Genomic DNA, 10,853 nt, shown 5'->3' on the forward strand with positions numbered 1-10,853 from the left:
CGGTGGAGTACCCAATTTTTGTGTTTTGGATTATTAGAACTGCTTAAAATAGAACTGCACTGTATCAAAAACGCAATTGCCATTTGTATGACTTTGTGGCCGTCTTTTGCATTCTCTCCTCGATTCTAGAAATAAATTCGAATAAGAAAAAGCGAAGAAAAATCAATGGCGAAAAATTTGCTCAAGACTCACGTCTTTACGGTTGCTTTGCCGTAGTTCCTGCTCTTTTTTGCTGATGCTACTTTTTTTCTTTTTTATTCTTTAGTGTTTTTATTTGTTGTTGTCTGGCACAGGCAGCGATGCAAGAACAACATCACATAAATCTTCATAAGCAAGTTTGAGCAGGAAGAGCCACAGCCTCTCGGTTTGCTTGGTTAGTTCACCGTTGCCTCCGCACAGCCAGCCATTTGCTTTTTGAGAAAGCCATCCTTGCCCTCGGTGTTAGTGCTAATTTTTTGCACACCTTCGTCTGTAAATAAAACACGTTGCAAATGGCACGCCCCCGAAAGAAGAACACACACCACACCACACCCCAAGGAAGAAAATTTCGCAAACACACAAACACAATAGGCGCCATAATTCAACACAAAATATAACGCAGAGATTCGGAAGAAGGGGCTGGAAACAGTTCTGTAGTTTGGCAAGTGGCTGGTAAATGTTCGTTTAGTTTGCCTCGCTTCGCAAAACTTAGCAGCTAGTCGTGGATACACAAGCCACCTTACCGGAGCTTCAAGCCAACAAATATAAAATTCAACCGGATAAAAAAAGATTATTAAACTTAAACAGTGTCCCATTCTTCCAAGCAATAAACTGCAATAATTGGCTACAAAAACATCCAGACACTCCGTCTAATCAGCAGTCTGCAGGCTAGTGACGTGGCTCCAAAAAACGCACTACAAATGCATCCAGCGGGCCAGCGAGACATCAACGAAATATAAAAAAGCAAAAACTTTTCTTATTTCGGTTGGAAAATGCAAAACTTTTTTAATATGCCCAAAGTTAAATTTCATTTAAATCATGATTGCAGCCTGAGCCCGAAAGCCAAGGCTGGTATCTGATATAGGCACTCGGTTTCTGGTCTCTGATTAGGTCTTTCTTCAGATTTAAAAATGTTGAAGGTAAATATATTACAAAACTGGTAATGCATTTCGATCCTGCTTAACTTGTTTTAACAACTAATTGCATTTCCATGTGCAGTCGAAACAATAGCCCCTTAGCAAGCCAAAGCACTACAAAATTCAATAAAATTGATTAAATAAAGTTTTTAGATTTTGAATGGCGAACTCACCATTTGCCGCAGTAAATTTCGGAACTCACGCGTTCTAGAAAAAAACAAAAGTAGTGGCAACATATATGTGTGCAATGCTCCCAAAAATTTTACAACCGCAACCGCTAAAAATTCTTCTGCAACCCTTGCCTGTTGCCCCTCCTGTTGGATTGTACTATGAGCATCGCGTATACGCCCGGTTGCCACTCATTTAATGCAATAATGGATGATGCATACACAATATTCATGTTAAACTACCATTGGCGCCTAAAATTTTGCTATTGTTTGGAGGAAAATTATTAAAGTAGCCCGTAGGCGAGACAATTGTGTGAAAATAATAAAATAAAGTTGTATTTATTTGCACCTACACGTTAATGCAATGACAAAATTTCATCTAACATTTTCCAGAAATTTTAATTTCGATTTAAGCCAAAATCTAGCTAGACATTGGTCATTAAATACATCCGATTTTCTGTTCAAAATAGCACAAAAAATTACATCAAAGTGCTGATCCACTTGAGTTAGGTGCAAAAGCAATTACGCGCATTGACTTTGTAATTAAAATCGATTTTCATCAAGTTTTACTGCCAACCAAAGCGCTTTTGATTTTCGCACACTCGCATACACTCTTTGAATACGCCTCTCTGCAACAATCCGTTTTGTCTGCTGCAACTGCTGTTTTGCGGCAATTTTGATTAGAAATTCGGCACGTTCCCCTTCACTCCTTCTCTGGCCGAATTAATCTGCCAGCCAGTCGAATGCTCCCACTCCACGAGCCGGCCTCGTCGCCTCCCCAAAACCGAGCCCTTGTCCCATCATCGACTCGACATCCTAGTCATCAGTTCTTTTTCTGGATGGGCTTTTGCTACGATGGTTGATGGTTCAAAAGGGCCAGCCTGGGCGGTCTTTTCCTATGCAGTTAGCGTTTGATGAGCATGTTATCCTGCTTTTGACAAGGATATTTTCATAAATCCACCAGAGCCAAAAATCCATCCAAGCAAGAAAAAACAGTTGAATAGAAAGTTTAACATTTTTGATGAAAATACGGGAATTTCAACCGGAAACTTATAAGCTTTGAATACCATTTAAGTCATTAAGCTCCTTCATTGTTTGGTCTGGAAAAATTTCTTTATGTTTGATTGTGAAACACATATAAAGTGTAAAAAGAAAATAAGCGGATAATTAAAAGTCGGAATTGCATTTAATATCTCGAATATTTCATATATTTTATTCATTTTAATGAAAGAAAAGTAAATAGCAAAAAAACATATTTTAAATGAGAATTGTTTCGTTGATGTCTGTGCTTTTGACGACGCCAACAATCCAATTGAATTAAATTTTACGCCATTACTCGAGAGGACCCGTCCTTTAGTCGCGTCACCCAAGCCCTCCGTGCAACCATTCCAGCGTTTCCGCTGCCCCATCCGTCGAAGGAGATTCGAGTCTGAGCTCCACGTGTGCCGATTGCCCACATGTGTAATCTGTTTGCCAATATTAAAATATTCATTCACCTTAATTGTCAACGGCCCAGGCCGACTATGGGACTATGGTCTCCGTCCCGATCTCGACCTGAACCCATGGACGCCACAACCGCGTCAAAATCCCCCTGTATTTATCTCTCTTTCAGTTGTGGGCCCTGCATATCTGTACTATGTTGGTATATAGCCACCCACACACACCCATAATAACTTGATCTCTGTTGAGTTGTCAGCAGAACATCACAAAAATTGTAACGAGCATAAAAAAACTTTCCAAGTTCTCTTTTTTGTGTCAATACCCTCTACATAAAATGGTGGGGTGTATTAGTTCGCAGTGGGGTTTCTTCAAAGGTTAAACTGAATATCATATTATTTTAATGGTTCTAATTTAATTTGTTTGTTATAAAGAAAATAATCCCTTATAATACTATAAGGAAAGCAATGAATGTTTAATAAGTTATTCTTCTTCGTGGTTTCGTAATAATATTTTAGTACAATTTTGAGGGGCTTTATGGAATATATCTACAAATGAGTATCGAAACTTCTCTGGAGAATTTTGGGCAACGCAGCCACTCTGTCGAACAGAGGAAAACTCCAAGTTTGTTGTTCTTTTTATTTATCTGCTTTGACTGTGCTTTTCGCTGTCCTGTGAGAAGAGGGCTTGACGATTTTGGGAAAAGGACACGAAGGGATGCCGGTCTAGGCCCACGAATACAACAATTGTAATCACTGGGAATCAGCATGTTTCACATACCAACACGAAAATCTGTCGAACATAAAAAGCAAAAATGCTGTGCCCACCACCTCCATAAAATAAAACTGTTGAAGGTGCAAGTATGAGGATATCTGTGTCTGTGTGCGTGTGTGTCGGTGGGCATGCGAGGCCATCACAAAGTGCTGTGCCCCAGAAAAACAAAAATAAAATGAAACTTTGGACCCCGTTTGGGCTCTGTCACGCCCCTTGCGGCCATGCCTATACGCATTTTTACCTTTTGCGCTCCGCATATGAAAATTCAATTTGCTCTTCAATATTTGTGTTTCATTTCGCCTTCCCCGCCTCAATTCTGGAGTTTTTCTCCTGCATTTTCCCTTATTGTGCTTATTTGGCTTTTCTTTTTCGTCATTTAAATTTCATTCTGTCGTGTTGTAATTAATGATTTTTATGCATTTCAATAAAGGCGCCAACCCAAACAATTGGACAATAAAATTGGGGCGGCAGGCACTGCAAAATAGCAAGGCGGACTTTCTGAAAATGACACTTTTCCCCTTTGGAATGGACTAATTGAATACTTAGTCTTCTAAGACTTTGTTTATTTTTTTATCTATGAAAATTGGCAACCAAATTCAATATTTATTATACAACGACATTTCGTAATATTCTTTTAAAACTGCTAAATTCAAAATACGCGCCATTAGGCCAACGTAGGAAGATCTCTATCTAATATCTCTATTAATACCATTTAAGCCACTGAAAAAAATTAATATAACACAGTATTTAAAAAATATCTATGACAGGGGCGCAGGGCTTTTACTCTATGGCTTCTAAAGTAAACAATGTAAATATTTCTTTAAATTTACGATATTTATTTACGCATATTTTTAAAAAGCTTCTTGGCACAATATCGCTCTAACATATATCGATAACTTTCTGCAAATATGGAGCATAGTTGTAAAATGTTTGTACCATCTTAAATGCGCATTTGCATTGAAAGCTCAAGATAAAAACATGTAAACTCATTATAATGAATTATCCACCTTAAAACTAGAGGCAGGCATGGAAACAAAAATGAAAGGAAATGAAACAACCTGGAATGTCAAGTATCCTAGAACCTAGAAAAGGCACTAGAACCACCGGAATCTGTATAATTTATTCAAGCATAAAATAAATAATAAAGCTGCCACGAATCAAAGACTTTAAAAATATGGGTAAGAGCTGATATTTCACAGATGATATTACATCATGATCTACTCCCCAATTATGAGAAACGATTAAATCCAACGATAAGTAACGATCAGTTGAATTTAATGATATTCTGATGATTACATTTATATGTAGCACTTTTCTCTGGGCAGTAAAAACGTCGCTAATAGTAAAAAACACAAAAAACATGACCAATTAAAATGACCTACAAATATCCAATCCAATGGTATTAATAATCATTTCACAGTAACCACAACTTTGAAAGGCTTTGTGGACCCGGATCCAAATGCATTTAGCACATAATTCGCAAGCAATTTAAGCGAAAAACATTCAGCCACCTACAGAGGACCTCATCATCCTTCCAGCCATTCGGCTTATACTTTCTCTCTATGCATCATTTGTTTGCAAAGCGCGGCCGACCGCAGATATTTATTCTATATACAAGCGCATATATATTTATGCATTTTTCACTTTTTTTTCCCCCTGGCTTGTCAAACGATTTGCAAAACCAACTGTCGGCTGCCGTTAACAATTGCATTTGCAGTTCTGTTTTCTGTTTGCGTGGTCAATTCTTTTACTTTTTGTGCGCTCTGTGCCCCCGTCCGTTGTTGTTTTAAGCGTTAAATTTAATTACTCGCCAATGGCTGGGAAAACTATAAAAATTCATAGCTGTGTTTGTGTGGGATGGAAAATGCATCGAGTGCAGTATAGAAATTTGAACAGCTGCTGCTGCTGCAAATAAGCAAACAATCAAGGGGGTATCGCGAAAAAATAAAGGTGGAATCGCAGATAAATGAGTTCAGGGATAGTGGAAATGCATTCAAGAACGGGTTTTATATTAACCAAACCTAAAATAAATATTTCAATATCTCAGCTGTACAACTTTCGCCTACCACACGTTTTTTCCTCAAATAACCACAATTAATTAAAAATATTCTAATTTTTTTCCGAGTAAGCTTTCAGTTTTTTGTCCGCTTTTGTTAATTATTTTAAATTGGCGGTCAAAGAGATATTATTTTTACCATAAATGCTAGTATTAAAATAAATATATTGATTGTTGAAATTAATAATCATGAAGCAAATAAATGCGTCGTAAATGCGTAAATAAATATTTGATCTATATCTATTACAAAATAACAACATTCAAACAATTTAAACAATATTTAATAATTTTATTTTATAAATGTGTCTCAATTACATTAAATAAACTTTTAAGAAGTTAAGTGGTTATCAGCCACGTAATATTGTCGTTTGCCAATTACAGGGACTAACCGATTTATGGCTGATTTGATTCGCAGGTCCGCAATCGGACTCACTGGTCAAATGTTTCCTGGGCACGCATCGGGTTTAATTAATTTAACACAAAATCATTGGGGCTCTGTTTCCGAAATTAAGCGAAGCTTTCGTCAAATGGCTTATTGGCATGACACAAGCCGATGGCCGTGCGAGTAAAATTAGTGGTTACGGTGATTCGTTTGTGGACTACATTTGTAAAAAAAAAACCTTCTTAAATTAAAACTTTTAATCCTGTGCATGAAAAACTGAAAATTGAAAATATTACCTAGTTTCCGTCAACACATTCATCCTGAATTTTTCCGCTTCATAAGAAAATTCTTGGGGCATGATATTCTTTTTCGAAAACTCAAGAATGTGCAACACATTTTCACCCAGAAAATAGAAAAAAAGTAAGTTTTCTCCACCGTGAAACATTTTCAATTTAAATTTTTGGTTGCAATCTTTTCGGCTTGTTAACGGCCATTTACTGAAAGCAAAGTTTTCCAGCCTCCCCCCGCACCTTCGACACAAGGAGTTTGGTCTATTTCAAAGTGTTTATGCGGCTACAAAATGAAGCAAAGTTTTCGATTTTTTTTTTGTTTTGACAAACTTTACTTTTGGTCACAGAAACTTCTGCAGATGGCAGCTGGCAGGGCTGGCAGGGGGAAAGTAAAGCAAAACATTTTTCATAAATTTAAAATTGCAAATTTTGCTACCGAAATCAAAGGGGGGAGCGAACGACGACACCGCCATTGAATCTGAAAAGCAGAAGTAATATCTATTTCGGGAAGTTGGCGCTTCGCTTCGCGGAGCACAAATCAATAGGGCGTCCTGAGACAACTAAATTGTGCGTCCGTGTGAGTGGGGATGTGTGCGCTCGGCGGACAGGACATTAGATAAATAGGCACACGGCACGGAATCCAGTGGACGGTCTCCTGGACTAAACCGGGCGCATTTGCAATGTGGAAACGTAGACGGCAACGTCTTAATTGATTTAACACGAAATCAGTCAAACGATAATCGAAAATTGCTACGCAAACTGTTTGATTACATGCAATGTGGCCGGCGATCCGGTGGGCAGGCGGGGTTACGGCCGTACTGGGCGTAGTCGAATGGCCTCGGCCAGCACAATTGACTGACTTGCCCCACCACCCGGCAACCACAAGGGCCCAAGCCATTCAACCACCCACCCAGCCACCTACCCATCACATCCTTCAGCTCATCCGCTTCAACTACGCTTCACTGGCGGCGCAGGAATTGACAAAGTTGCTCGATTTGGTTTGGCCGAGGGGACATAATTGAATTTCCTAAATTACAACCGTTAGTTTCTGCGGCTCCGTCGGCCGGAGGCGTTACGAATTTGTGGGCGTGGCCAGCCGTATGAGCAATTGTCGTAATTGTGTGAATTTTCTTTGCTTATCATTCATAATCGCGCCACCACTTTCCTTCGCCCCTCCATTTCCACGATCCCCCCAACCATTTGCCATTCATCGAAATTGAATTACAGCTGTGTAGCATTCAGTTTTCTTATCGGCAGGCTTTACATTCGATTTGGCAATAAAACTCCGTGCAGAACAGGACCGGGACCGGACAGAGCCTGTTTTGACTAATGCCTCCTAATTAGTCAAAGCCCAGTGGTTGTTTTTCACCCTCATTGTTTTTTTTCTGTTGGGTTTATTTCGTGCTTCCCATTGTAGTTGCTGCTAATGTCCGATAATTTATATTTATTTTCGGTTATTTATGGGGAATGTGCAAATCGTGGGAAGTGCTGAGTGAGTGGTCTCCGAATAGAATGTACATAAAGACACAGATATTAAGTGCCGGGTCTGATTTTAATTGAAATTGATTGAGTCCTTTGATGGGGTGAACGCTCCTCACAGTTAATACATAAATTGAATAAATAAATTGGTCTAGGGTTATTAACAATAATGTTATGATTATGCGCTAAAAATATTATACTAAATCAAACTTAATTATGTTTTTTTTCAGAAGAGCTTTAGGTATTTACTTAAAAGACCTTGAACCTATGAGGCCTTAACCATCTCTGTTAATTTATGTCAGATTTCCCAAAGAAGCCCTTCTTACGAATCAGAGCTGGATCTCTGCCTATCTGCATTAAATTATAGGAAATACCATCTTGGTTTATTTTGGTAAAAAAATTTTGACGTTTCCCCTTTGAAAATTTGAGAAAAATGGGTCAAATTTAAATGATCCGGGTTTTGATGTAAAATTAATCTACTGAAACGTCTAAGATCGGGAAGGTATACCATTCATCGATAGGATTATTATTTTCCGAGTTATGGATATTTTCCTGAAAAAAATCCAGCCAGAAAACCTTGTTGACCAAGCTAAGAACAGGATGTCCAAAATGGTTTCGGGACACTTCCTAGCACATATTTTAGTCATTTTTTATCGGATTTGGAAAGAGACTACCATTTACTAATCAGGAAATTCATTTCCTTCAATCTGCATTAAAATATCCTTAAAATCGAGAAATACAATTTTTGGTCGTTTTTTGGCCAAAATCATGATGTTACCCCTATGAAAAATAGCGAAAATGGGGTGAGATTTTAGTTGGGCAGGTTTTGATGCAGAATTATTCTACTAGAAGATCTAAGATCGGGAAGGTATACCATTCATCGATAGGATTATTATTTTCCGAGTTATGGATATTTTTCTGAAAAAAAATCCCGCTGGAAAACCTTGTTGACCAAGCTAAGAACAGGATGGCCAAAATGGTTACTTTTCAGACACTTTCTAGCACATATTTTGGTTATTTTTTATCGGATTTGGAAAAGGATTACCATTCAGTAATCAGGAAACTTGTTGCCTTCAATGAGCATCAAAACTTGCCCAAAATCGAGAAATACAATTTTGGGTCGTTTTTTGGCCAAAATCATGATGTTACCCCTATGAAAATTTGGAAAAATCGGGTCAGATTTTAGTTGGCCAGGTTTTGATGCAGAATTATTCTGCTAGGATATCTAAGATCGGGAAGGTATAACATTCATCGATAGGATAATTATTTTCCGAGTTATAGATATTTTTGCTGAAAAAAATCGACCCAAAAAGTCTTGTTGGCCAAGTTAAGATAGGATGGCTCAAATCAAACTTTTCATACGCTTTTTAGACAATATTTAAGACATTTCGTATCGTATTTCGGAAAAAAGTACCATCTACGAGTTAGAGAATCAGTAAGCGTCGATCTGCATTAAAATATCATTAAAACAAAAAAATAAAATTTTTGGTCCATTTTTGTCTAAAATTATGAAGTCACACCTTTAAAAATTTTCGAAAATCGGGTCAGATTTTAGTATGCCAGATAAAAGATATAAAATCGGGAAGCTAAAACATTCGCTGATCGGCCAACTAATAACAAAGTTATGCCAATTGGAAGTGAGCTTTGGCCAAAAAGCATGCTCTAAATATTTTTTTTGCTAATTGTCTTTGGGTCCCTTTCTAAATCCAAGTCCCCAATGCAAAACTCAATTAAAGTTTTTTAAGTCAAAGTTAATATACCAACAGTAGATTTTTCTGAAAAATCTAAACAATTGTCAGAACAAACTTTTCCATGATTAATAATTTATAATTATATTTGTACATACATTTGTTTGTTTTCTCATGTTGGTAGAAGAACACACTTGCTTTCTTTTTCAAATATTCTGCAAACAAATATGTGCACTGTACAGTACGGTGTGTGTATTTATGGCACCAGATATAAGCAATTATGCATGCATAAACAAACTGGTCATTTGGCGAGTGAAGCGGGGTCGATTGTGGTCAATGGGCGGCTTGGGGAAATACGTGAGCAAGTTGGCACTTAACCTGGACCACTCCTTGTTCTCCACTCCACTCCACACCCCTAGTTGGCACACCACTACTCCTGCTTCGACTCTCCTGTGAGTTTGCAATTGAATTGCCAATGAAGCAAAGTGCCATTGTATGAATTAATGAGCAGAGGCCTCGGCAACAACAATAAGAGCATTATAGTGAGACAGACTCTCCATCAGAGAGAAAGAGGAGGGACACGAGCATTGCTTGATGGAGTATTCAGTGTGATAATCCGCAGGCCTTTTGCTTTCGCTTTCTCTGCTTTCACTCTGGCCATATGTGAAATATTCATGCACCCCTTATAGGCCGCAAATGAGGCACCAATTTCCTGGCTTTGACCGAAACCTCACAATCGGTTTAATTTCCATAGCTGGTTTGACTGAAATTCCGACTTCGATGGGGGGCATGTTAAATGAATGTGTGTCACCTGGATGTCTATTTGACATTCCTCATTTATAAGTATTATCAGAAATTTTTAATCTTAACTGAAATCTTTTTAAAACTAAGTTATTTCAAGTTGATTGAATTTTTGTTGTGCAAATGAGTCTTAACATCCAAAAGAAAACCCAAAAAAAAAGGGGGTCAACTGATAGACATTGGCAGAAGTAATCGTCCAGACTTATTTCACCTGCTGGAGTGGGTCTAAGCCCAACACACACCCACTCGCAAAGAGATTCATGCATAAAATTATAATAAATCATGGTCCGCAATAAATATGGTATGCAGTAGGGATGGCCCATATGCGTGGGCGTCGATAAGCTTCCCGAAAAGCGGCTAAACATAATCGAAAACGCGTTTCCGTTTCCTTTCCAGCCCCTTAGCAAATCCCTCCGCTACCACACCGATTTCTTCAGACATCTCCAAACATTTCTGGTTCCTCCTCGTCGCTTTGTATTTAAATATAAATGAAAATGTTTTGCAGCCTGATTGCGGCATATTTTGACGCAGCCCCAGGGTGTCGAATGGAGGCGAGTGGCAATGGGGAGCGGCATGGATCTCCATTTGGCTTTCCCTTTGATAAAATCACGTACAGCCTCCTCAGGCAGTGGCTCTCCAGAAAGGCTTGAGCCTTAAGTTTTGC

Source organism: Drosophila bipectinata, chromosome 2L (assembly GCF_030179905.1).
Source record: "Drosophila bipectinata strain 14024-0381.07 chromosome 2L, DbipHiC1v2, whole genome shotgun sequence".
NCBI lineage: Eukaryota > Metazoa > Arthropoda > Insecta > Diptera > Drosophilidae > Drosophila > Drosophila bipectinata.